Source organism: Giraffa tippelskirchi, chromosome 4, assembly GCF_054371585.1.
Source record: "Giraffa tippelskirchi isolate mGirTip1 chromosome 4, T2T-mGirTip1v1.2.pri, whole genome shotgun sequence".
Classification (NCBI taxonomy): domain Eukaryota; kingdom Metazoa; phylum Chordata; class Mammalia; order Artiodactyla; family Giraffidae; genus Giraffa; species Giraffa tippelskirchi.
In genome coordinates this window covers 171,845,542-171,856,919 of record NC_137278.1, presented here as the reverse complement: position 1 = coordinate 171,856,919, position 11,378 = coordinate 171,845,542, and positions in this window count along the sequence as shown.

Sequence of the window (11,378 nt, the reverse complement as noted above, 5' to 3'; positions counted from 1 at the left end):
CCGTGTTCCAAGGATGGGAAGATCTTCAATAAACAACCAAGGAGACATGGACAGGACGTTTCCAGTTGCTCCAAAATTCATTACGGGGACCCACAGCAGTGACCAAAGATGCTAAGAAACCCACTTCCTAAAGAGATCACAGAAGGCTGGAGCCAGGCAGCTTCCTCAGGGGTGTCCTGGAGGTGGCAGAACTGGCCCTGCTGCCAGGAGCCACTCCAGCCCCTCAACTCCTTGTTCTTTCCTGTTTACATTAGAACCTTGAGTCATTTAGAGGAGGAGGCAGTGAGAGTGGATGGTGTTGGTGAATGGGTACCACTCCCTCTTCTGCCCCACCCCCAGAACTAGGCAAAGGAGACACCCACCCCAGGAGAATCCTAAATCTAGACAGGACGCTGTCCAGAAGAGGAGGCTGACATCTTGCTCCCCAGCTGCACGCTTGCGGAGCTGCAGGAGCCTGGTGCCAACTGCAGGGATGGGCTGTTGAGGGCGTCCTTGGGGGAGTTTGGCACACATCTAGACTTCTGCGGGCTCCCTCCAGGGGGACTGGCGAGAGGGGGAGAAGCCTGCCGGCCAGCAGGGGGAACCAGTGCCCCACCTCCACTGCTCAGGGCCCACCAGGGCTCATGTAGGGATCCACACAGAGGGTGGGACACTAAAGGCAAAGGGCCTCTGCAGGAGAGGGCCTCTGGCTCCCCCCACCACCAAAGAAGTTGGCAGGGGGTGCCTGTTCCGCTGGCAGGACTGACCCCTCCTGGGGAGAAGTCAGCCACAGAGGAGGCTCCGCCCCCAAGGAGCCAGGCACCCCATCTCCCAGGAGATTTCAGCAGGTAGAACCCAAAATGTGCTGGGATGCCCCCCTACTCGCCCCCCAGCCCCCGACATGAAGACCCTGTGGGAAGCGGGACTTGGCAGAGCGTGTCAGGATGAAGCAATTAGAAAAAGTAAGATGGGTTCGTTTTGGAGCCCACTGACTTGAGATTGCCCAATCAAATGTGCTGTGCTGTGCTTGGTCACTCAGTCATGTCCAACTCTGTAACCCCACGGACTGCAGCACTCTAGGCTCCCCTGTCCTTCACTGTCTCCCAGAGTTTGCCCAAACTCGTGCATTGAGTTGATGATGCCATCCAACAATCTCATCCTCTGTGGCCCCGTTCTCCTCACACCCTCAATCTTTCTCAGCATCAGGGTCTTTTCCAAAGAGTCAGCTCGTCACATCAGATGGCCAAAGTATTGGGGACTTTGAGAGTATAACAAAAATCCCTGCCTTCAGGGAGCTTACATTCTGGTGGGATGAGAAAGAGGTTCACTTGAACAGAGAAATCCTGAAGTCCGACGGATGATAACAGAGCAGGGGGCACAAAGGGTATGCCAGGGAGGGGGTGGCGATATGAAATAGGGAGTCTAGAAAAGATCCCCCTGAGAAGGGGACTTTTCAGCAAGATCTGAACAAGGGCAGAGCCTCTGGCACCCCCTCAGTGTGGTTGGTTCATGGGTCCCTTAGAAGTAGAAAGCCCACTTTCCACTTTCTTTACCTGGTGCCTGACACTGGGACTTAGCTGTATACATGGACTCCTGGGGGATCTGAAGATGAATGGGATTCAGTGTATGCCCTGGGATCAACTACAAGCCATAGGAGAGAAAGATGAGCCAGAATTTCACTTCGGAACCCCAGTGGAGCCCCAAAGCACCAGCGCCAGTTCCCCCACCATGGTGAAGGAGGAGCACAGGAGCTGAGCACTTATCCCAGCGTCTTTGAGATGTTCCCTACCTTCCACAGTTTCCTTCCTTCTGCGAGGAGTGGGCTGGGGGCGGGCACCCAGCCTCTTTCTAGTCACTTCTGGCTCTGTGAGGTTGACCCCTCTATGGTAACTTTTGTGGCCTGCTGCCATCGCTTGGGTTCCTACCAAGAGGGCAGAGAAGCCCAGGTACCTGGAGGGTGGAAACAGCGGGGCCTGCTGTGTTTTGGGGTGATCATTTATAAATGTAGACCCTAGTTCCAACATGGGTTCTCAGGCACTTTGCCTGCTGAGTCCATGGATGGGTTCCCCATTCAGATGTGGATGAGATGGGAGGCAGCCCCAGGGGGTGTCCCTGCGCCCAGTGGTTCACACCCTGACACTGACACATGAGCACCAGCCCATAGTTTCCTATGGTTGGGAAAAAGGCCTTGGTTAGATGGCCTTCTGCAAGGAGACTCAGAGAACAGGAGGCTACCTACTGTAGTTAAAATACATGCATTCTGATGCAAAAATGTGCCTTTTTTAGGTTTTTTTTTTTAAAACACATTTTGGCTGTGGGATCTTAGTTCCCTGATCAGGGATCAAACTCATGCCCCATGTGATGGAAGCATGAAGTCTTAACCACTGGATCACTAGGGAAGTCTCAGGACATGTATTTTAAAATGATATACTGAAAATTAAAAATTTCCGGTCCCAAACAGAGATAACAATCAGCACAAATTTAGTGGAGCCCAGGACGGGAGTTGAGAATCATGCCAACCCAAATCTCTTGGAGGAGTTTTGTGCTTCCTGAAGCTGCAGAGAGAAGCCTTTGGTTCTGCACCTGGATCCCATACCTGGATCCATCTTAGTGCAGGGCTCTATTGTATACTGGGGATGGCTGAGGCTGTGCTTTCAAGGAGCACAAGTCTTGTGGGCAAGAAGTGTTTCCAGGGACTTTGCAGGGAAACACTCGATGCCAGCCAGGGAAGAGCATCCTGGCAAAAGGGAAGCACACATGCAAAGGCCCTGAGGCATGAAGCGGGGTCCCCCTTGTGGAATGGTGTGTGAAGCACGAGAGAGGAGTGAGGGGCACCCAGCAGCTGAGAGGTTGGGGAGGGCAGAACAAGAGCATGGAGCATTTGTACACAGACCCGAGGAGTTGGACTTCTTCCAGAAGGAAGTGGGAAACTGGAAGGTTTTTAACACAGTTGACTCACCTGGATTTCCACTTTAGAAAGATCAGCCTGGGGGAACTGGAGGAGGGAGTGGGAGAGGAAGTACTCTTAAGGAGACCGGGTCAGAGATGTCCCAGTACTCTGGCCAAGAACTGATGGTGAAGACATGGACACAAGGCTTTATCTACCTCCAGCATTAATAAAAACTTCATATTTTCAGCCCAACTTGGAGCTGTCTTCCCCCACGCCCGCCCCCTTTCCTCAGAACACCAATTGATTTTTTTTTTTTAATGTGTTATCCTTTATTTACTTTAGAGACAGAGAAAACACAGAGAGAGTGACTTCTTTGGGTTGCAAATAGTTAGTGACGGAGCCAGGATTAAGAACTCAGTCAGCCCTCAGTGGATTTTATGATATTTATGTATACAATGCCTGCTCACTCTTCCGCTCTGCCAGTAAACAGAGCTGATAAATATGAAGAGGACAGCAGCAGAGAGCTCGCTTCCATCCTAAAAAGGCAAGAGGACTGGGAAGGCTCATTAGGAGAAAATATTGAACAGCCAGTGTTTGAGTTTTACCTGTGATGTGAGGGGAAAAATAGTGCATTTTTGTACTATTTTGTACAAAAAGCCATTATGTAACTGTTCTAGGGGTGGACGGGGTGCCTCCAGAATGGAGCATGGAGGCAAGTGACCAAGAGACCAAAGACAGTGTCAGTTCCTAGCGGGCAGGAAGCACATTGGATACTGCTGTGGGTCCTCTAGAAGCATCTGGGGTTTAGTGGAAAGGGCACTGGTTTCAGAAGAATGGAATTAGAATTGCTGCTGTGTGTCTGTAGGCACAGCACTCACCTTCTCTGTTGGCTAGTTTCCCTGTTATCAAATGGGGATGACAGCATCAACCTTACCTATTATTGTGTGCAGATTAAGAGCTGTAAAACCTCCTTCTACAAGGCATGGTATGTAAAAAGTACAAGTGATTTCCAAACTTTCTTTAATGGCTTTTTTATGAGCATGAAAGTAATGTATGGAACTTCCCTGGTGGTCCAGTGGTTAAGACTTCACCTTCCAATGCAGAGGATGCAGGTTCGATCCCTGGTCCGGAAGCTAAGATCCCACATTCCTCGCAGCCAAAAAACCAAGCCATAAAACAGAAACAATATTGTAACAAATTCAGTAAAGACTTGTTAAAAAAAAAAAAAAGGAATGTATGGTTACTGCAAAAAAAAAGTCAGAAACTACTAAAAAGTATAAAGAAGAAAATGGAAATTACTCCCAACTTCTTCTATCCAGAAATAGCCACCATTAACATTCTGGTGTGTGTACTTCCGTCCTCTTCCCTTTGCTTATAAAAATACATGCGTTTTTTTAAACCAGAAATGTGATAATGCCATATATGCTATTTGAAATGTTTCTCTTTTCGCTTAAAAATATCCTGTGGACATCATTTCAGGCCAAAAAAAATATAGTTTTATGTGATCATTTTATTTCTTTTTAAATTGTGAAAACGTTAGACACAAAAATAAAGAGAACAGTGTAACAGACACTCATTTACCCATACACCAGATTCAGAACCTGTAAGATTTTGCCTCCATTGCTTCATCCTTATCCCCCCTTACAAGCCATTCTCAGGGGATCTTCCTGACACAGGGATCGAACCCAGGTCTCCCGCATTGTGGGCAGATTCTTTACCGTCTGAGCCATTAGGGAAGCCCCTTATTATTGCTATAACATAAACCAAATATCTACCCTCCTGCTGTGTGTCTCTAAACCAATCTCAAGGTCATTATCACACTTGACAGAATTAACAGTCATTCCTCACAAGCACCTAATGCCCAGTCAGGATTCAAATTTCTCCAATTAGCTCCAAAGGGTTCTTTTCCAGTTGGTTATCACATGATCCTTTTTAATGACCCCCCGTGGCTGGAGACCAGGTCTCCAAGTTGTCACTCATGAAAAGCACGGAGGGCAACATCTTTTTGCACATACTCGTGGACCCCTGTCCAATTATTTCTACAGGACAAATTCCTAGAAGGGGACTTTCCAGGTCAAAGCCTATGCACTATTTTTAAGGCTTTTAATAGCATTTGACAAATTGCCCTCCAGAGAAATTTTACCAATTGACACTCCCACCAGCAGGGACTGGCACCCTGGAAGGCCTTGTGTTGTTAATGAAAGGAAATTAAGGGGGGAGAGAGCAGGTGGGGAGAAAAAGGGAGAAAGGAGGAGAGGGCTGGAGTGAGAGCAAGCAGACGGTGTTCTTGGTGTTCCCCGGGGACTAGCCCGCCTGCTCCTGAGAGCAGCAGAGGGAGGCAAGGGTCCCAGCCCACCGGTGACTCAGCAGATTAAGTCCTAAAGCAACGATTCCATCGAGACTGAGAACAAAGCTGGAGCAAAGACTCTTCGATCCATTCTAATTAGGAGCTGCCTTTCCAGAGAAATCAGGAACAGGCTGCCACGGCTGAAAGCAGAAAAAAAAAGAAAAAGGAAAAAAAGCAAAACTGCAGGCCAGCTGTGCTTGTCTATTTTCCGAAAATCCCAAGAAAGAGCTCCATCCACTGTGCGCACAATCCAGGGACCCCGTTCTGAAGGTTACAGAATTCAGCTTGGGCCAAGGATCTCCATCCCCAAAGGGTAGAGGGGGGATACTTTCTATTCTTGCCCTTGCTAAGGGCAGAGGAGGAGGACAAGGAAGGCTCTTACCCTGCTTTTCCTTCTTCTTTTTTGCTGTAGCTTAAAACCTACAATCTATTTCAGGTTTGAGAAGAGGAACTAAAATTAAGATCACATTTGAGGCCTGGCTCTACATGCAAAAATGGAGACCAGGCTGGTTCTGGCTCTTGCAGGCTGGGTTACATTAGAGATTTGCTTTGTAGGCAGAGGTCATGATGCTCTGCTTGCCTTTGACTCTCCCCTTCCTGTTTGCACTGTGCTCTTCCCACATGGAGCATAAGCACTCAAAGAAGGACTTGTTCAAGGGTCAGTACTAGCCAAGCTTCAGTGACAAAGCCATTCCAACTGTCAGCATGGAGCATCCTGACATCAGGACTACAGTGGGTTCATGGTTCAGAACTTCCTGGAGTGCTGTTTCATTGTAAGATAGTGTTTATTTTATTTTTTCTAGTTTTTAAAATATTTATTTATTTGGCTGTGTGAGGTCTTAGTTTTGGCATAAGAGAACTTCGTTGCATCATATGGGATTGTTCACCGCAGTGCACAGACTCTCTAACTGTGACCCACTGGCTTAGTTGCCCCGGGGCATTTGGGATCTTAGTTCCCTGGCCAGGAGTTGAACCCATGTCTCCTGAGGATGCTTAACCACTGAACCACCAGGGAAGTCCCAAGATGGTGTTTAAATTAACAGCACATGGTATCCAGACCGTGGTGGATGCTTGCTGGTATTGAAGGATGTTTTCAAGCAAAGATCAAGAAGCAGCTTTGTGAACAACGTATAGGCAATTCACACACGTCACCATCTTATTTTGTGCACCCCCTCTGTGAAGCGAATGCTTTGCACCCAACTTCACATGAATGTAACATGACTCCTGGCTGGCAGGAATCAGGTCTTGAACCTGCCTTCCCTCCCACTCATGTCTCTTTCCCTGGTCTTGGGCTGCCTTCTTGGCATCTATGAGCCTTGTCTACCCCATATCTCACCCCAGATTCCAACAGCAGCTCCCTCTCCCAAATGTGCCGGGGCTCAGGAGCCAAGAGGAGGGCCTGGCGGGGAGACAGCCCTGTGAGCCCCTTTTTGTGCCAGGACTCCCCAAGTCCCCTTCAAACCTGTTTCCTCTCACCGAACCTTCACACAAGGCAACCCAGGAGGACGAGGCAATATTCCAGTTTTGCCACGGAGTACACAATAGGCCTGTGACCTTGGTTTCGAATGCAGCTTTCCAGGAACATCCATAGCTGCTTTTGGGGATCCATGAATCTCAGGATACACCTTGGGGAAGCTCGGGTCCCTCCAAGCCGGCTCCTTTCATCTGCTCTAACAGCTCCCTGTTCTAACAGGCAGAAGGTGTTAACAACTCCGAGAAGCAGAGCATGGGGCCAGGCACCTGCCCACGGTGTTCAAGGCTCTGGAGTCAAACAGCTCTGGGTTCAGGTCTCCACTAGGGCAGCTTGTCACAGAGCAACCTTGAGCAAGTCACTTCACTGCTCCGGGCCCTGTAACATCACCTCCCTTGAATGGTTGCTAAGGAATCAGAATATGATGGAACTTCTGAAATGCTCAGCCCATGGTGGGGCAATCCCTGTTCAGGCCTCACTGTTAAATTGGTTTCTTGGTCCCCATTCGGTGACACTAGTGGTAAAGAATCCACCTGCCAATGCAGGAGATATAAGAGATGCAAATTCGATCCCTGGGTTGGGAAGATCTGCTGCAGAAGGAAATAGCAACCCACTCCAGTATTTTTGCCTGGGAAATCCCATGGACAGAGGAGCCTGGAGGGATACAGTCCATGGGGTCGCAAAGAGTCGGACACAACAGAAGTGACAGCATGCCCACACGGTCCCCATCCTGAGTCATCACAAGAAGTTGAGTCTCCTGCCCTCCACCCTTCTTCCAAAGGAGCTCTAGGGCTGGGCAGCCTGGGTCCCCTGTAAATAACCCCTGGGAAGTGGTTTGCCATGGCTCAGAGAAGAGTGGATAGAGAATGGATGAGGGGCCAGGAGACCAAGGTTCAAGTCCACCTCTTTCTCTCACTGAGAGGGCCTTTGGCCCAGAGGCTTCTGTAATGACAAGGTTGGACTAATGATCCCTAAGAGTCTTCACTGTTCTAACTTCTTTGGCTCTCCTTGTCCAGCAGGCAGGCAAGAAGGGCTCAACAACACACTCTGGACACAGAGTGGATGCATCTCAATCAGCCCTGGTCTTTTGAGCACCAACCATGTGCCAAGCCCTGTTTTAGGTGCAGGATCTTCAAGGCTGAACAGGAAGACTTCCCTGTGGTCCAGTGGCTAAGACTCCCAATGCAGAGGGCCGGGGTTCAATCCCTGGTCAGAGAACTAGTTCCCACATGCCACAACTAAGAGTTCACATGCTGCAACTAAAGATCCCACATGCTGCAACTAAGACCCTGTGCAGCCAAATAATTAAGTAAAAATGCACATTTTTTTTTTAGTTTGAACAGGAAACATGAGGCTCACCTCATGGAGCATACAATCTAGTAGGGTAGAGAGAGAATAAGCAAATTAACAAACAAGTTGTAAAAGCTGCTTGAAGGAAAAGACCAGAGCCCTCTGAACAAGACTGCAAAGGAGGCTTATTTTAGATTGGGGAGAAGGTTGTCTGGCAAAAACCTGTCTGTTGAAATATGAAGAGATATGAAGGGGTAGGAGTTGGGTGTGAAACAGGGAAATTGCATGTCAACCAGAGGGAGCAGCATGTTCAAATGTCCTAAGGCAGAGAGGAATAGCAATTCCAGTCCCTTAGCCCTTCTCAGCAGAGCTTCCTTCTTGGCCCTCACTCTTCCAAGGTTTCCACGTGAGGAGACTCTCACCCCTAAGAGAATGGGAGGATACCAGATATGGGGGAACAGATGTTCAGGTATGGGCCTTGAGCTAAGGCAGGGGTGCCCACTCTTTCCTTTTGGCCTGGGCAGCCCTGGGGCTCTGCACAGGATGGACTCATCACCAGGCCCATCTACAGGCTGCAAAATCAGGCCTGAGAGAGGCCTCCAGTGGGGTGAAAGACAGAGATAAAGAAAACCATGAAGAGCAGGAGAGGCTCCAAGACCCCCAGACTATAATTGGCGGGGGGGGGGGGGTGCGGTGGAGAGGCACATTCCTCTGCCTGAAGCTCTCATTGCATAGATGGAAAGATAATATAGGAATCGGATGTCCTGTCCCACAGCCTGCGCAGTGCACAGCCCCAGGCAGCCTACATACCATGTAGGTACATACCATGTACCCACAACGGGCAGAGTGTGCCCATTTGAGGACTGAGGACACCAAGGCCCAGGGAGGTGAAACGCTCATCCCAGCCCCACTGTCAACCTGGGGTGAGGGAAGCAGAGGAGCTCCTCCCCGCACCTCCCCTGTGCCTGGCCTCTCCTATCCTTCATCTCTCTTAATCCTCAAAACCACCTTTTCAGGTGGGCGTGTTTTGGCTTATTTTTGTTGTTGTTGTTCTTCAGTCACTCAGTCATGTCCAACTCTTTGTGACCCCAAGGACTGCAGCACGCCAGGCTTCTCTGTCCTGCACTGTCTCCCGGAGCTTGCTCAAACTCATGTCCATTGAGTTGATGATGCCGTCCAACCATCTCATCTTCTGTCGTCCCCTCCTCCTCCTGCCTTCAATCTTTCCCAGCATCAGGGTCTTTTCCAATGACTCAGTTCTTCGCATCAGGTGGCCAAAGTATTGGAGCTTCAGCTTCAGTCCTTCCAATGAGTATTCAGGATTGATTTCCTCTAGGATTGACTGGTTTGATTTCCTTGCTGTCCAAGAGACTTGCTGTCAAGAGTCTTCTCACCTGGCTTATTTTACAGGTGAGAAAACAGGCTCAGAGAGGTAAAGACAATGGCTCAAGTTCAGTCAGAAAGTGGAACACACGTAGAACCTGTGCTCTTTTGGTCACTAAGAAGCAGCCCGGTGGGCAAGTAGGTACCCAGGAAGGACACTGCCTAGGAATGTCCGAGGACAGCTGGCAGGGAAGCTGCCTTGGAGAAATTGATCCACATAATAAACACTGCAGATTGTTAATCAGCTATACCCCAATACGGGCTTCCCTGGTGACACAGATGGTAAAGAATCTGCCTTCAGGAGACCCAGTTTCGATCCCTGGGTCAGGACGATCTCCTGGAGAAGGGAATGGCCACCCACTTCCCCCATACATAATAAAATGTTTAAAAAAAAAACAAACACTGTGGGCTTTGGGAGTTGGAGAAAGGCCCTACAGGGAGGATGGAGGTAGGGGTTATGAAGTGGTAGGAGTCGGGGGACAGATAATAGCCCAAGGTCACATTGACAGGACCGGGCGCACAGAAAGGCTTCAAATGTGAGTTCCCTTGACCTCCCTGAGGGAGGTCCTGCTGCCACCACAGGCCACCCAGTGAGGGCCTCCCTGTGCGGTCAGGCATTCCCCTAGGGTGGCCCGCACCCCTCCCCGACTCTCTCCTGACACCCTCCCACCCTCCAGTCCTGTGTCAGCTGCCTCAGAGCCCCGGGATCCATGTCCCACACACCCAGCGCTGCTGGACGCCTGGCCCATGTCACCTCACACCTCACCCTGCTGCACGGTGCCCCTGGCCAGTCAAGCTTGTCGCCTTCTCTGGAACAGTAGCAAGGGCAGCGGGGCCCAGGGGAGGCAAAGATGAACAAGATGGGACCGGCAGACCCTCCGACCCCGTTCAGACCACGCTCACCATCTGCTCAGCCAGGCTCGGGCCACACACGGCACTGGGGCAGAAACAGCCGGCACCAGGCTGGCCACGTGCTGGCCTCCGGGGCCTGCCCAGTCAGGAGGCCTGGCTGGCCTTTCCACTGCAGCTGCCAGCCCTGGCTGGGTTGTAGGGGTGCTGGGCTCCAGCCCAAACCCTCGCTGACAGAGGTCCCGGGGGTGGGGACAAGGAGGGACTCTGTGACCTAAGTGGGTGGGAAAGGGAATGGGGAGGGTGGAGCTGAGACACTAAGCATGTTGTTTCCCCTGAAACGAATGCTGCTGACTAGGTGCAGGCAACAGAGCCCTGTCTGATGCCCTGATACTCCCTGGCCTTCAAGGTGTCCCCCAGAGCTCCAGAGACCCATGAGAGAACTCAGTGCCCCCAGAATGACCACCAGAGCCCCCACCCTTGCCCTGGCATCCGCTGGAGCCCCTCTAAACCTGATTGGCCTCCATCACCATGGTGATACAGTTCCAGCATCAATCAGAACATGTCACCCATCTGCATAAAGCCCTTTGAAGCCCTCCTATGTCTCTAAGCTAATGACCCAAATCCCTGTCCTAGCCCGCACACCTGTCTCACTTGTCCCATCATATCCCATCTCAGACACACACACACCCCACACTGTTTGTGTTTCAGTTTCAAAGACCTTCTTTCAATTCTGTGTTTGCAACTCTTCTGTGCCTCAGTTTATTCATCTATTAAATGGACTACTTAATAGTGTCTTAGTTTTGGTTAATCCAAAAACAGCCACGGGGACAAATGTTCAGGAGCAAGTACTTATTTTCGAGGTGACCTCAGAAACATGGTGTGGGAGAGGCAGTGAGAGAAGGAGGGAGAAACGCTGAGGAAGTGCACATTGATGAGGGTACCCCTGTGGCATGGGCCCTCCGAGTCGCCTGGGAGCCTCTGAGAGTCAGTCTCCAGCTGCCTTGGAATTGCCCACCAAGGGAGGGGATGCCGGGATATTTATTCTCCAATTCCCATCTGTTGTTGGTGAGGGCAGTCCTGGGAAGTGCAGATTCTGGCACGTCAAACCAACAGAAGCTACCAGCAAGTATGAGAACTGTCCTCACGGGTTCCCTGGGGTAGGCAGA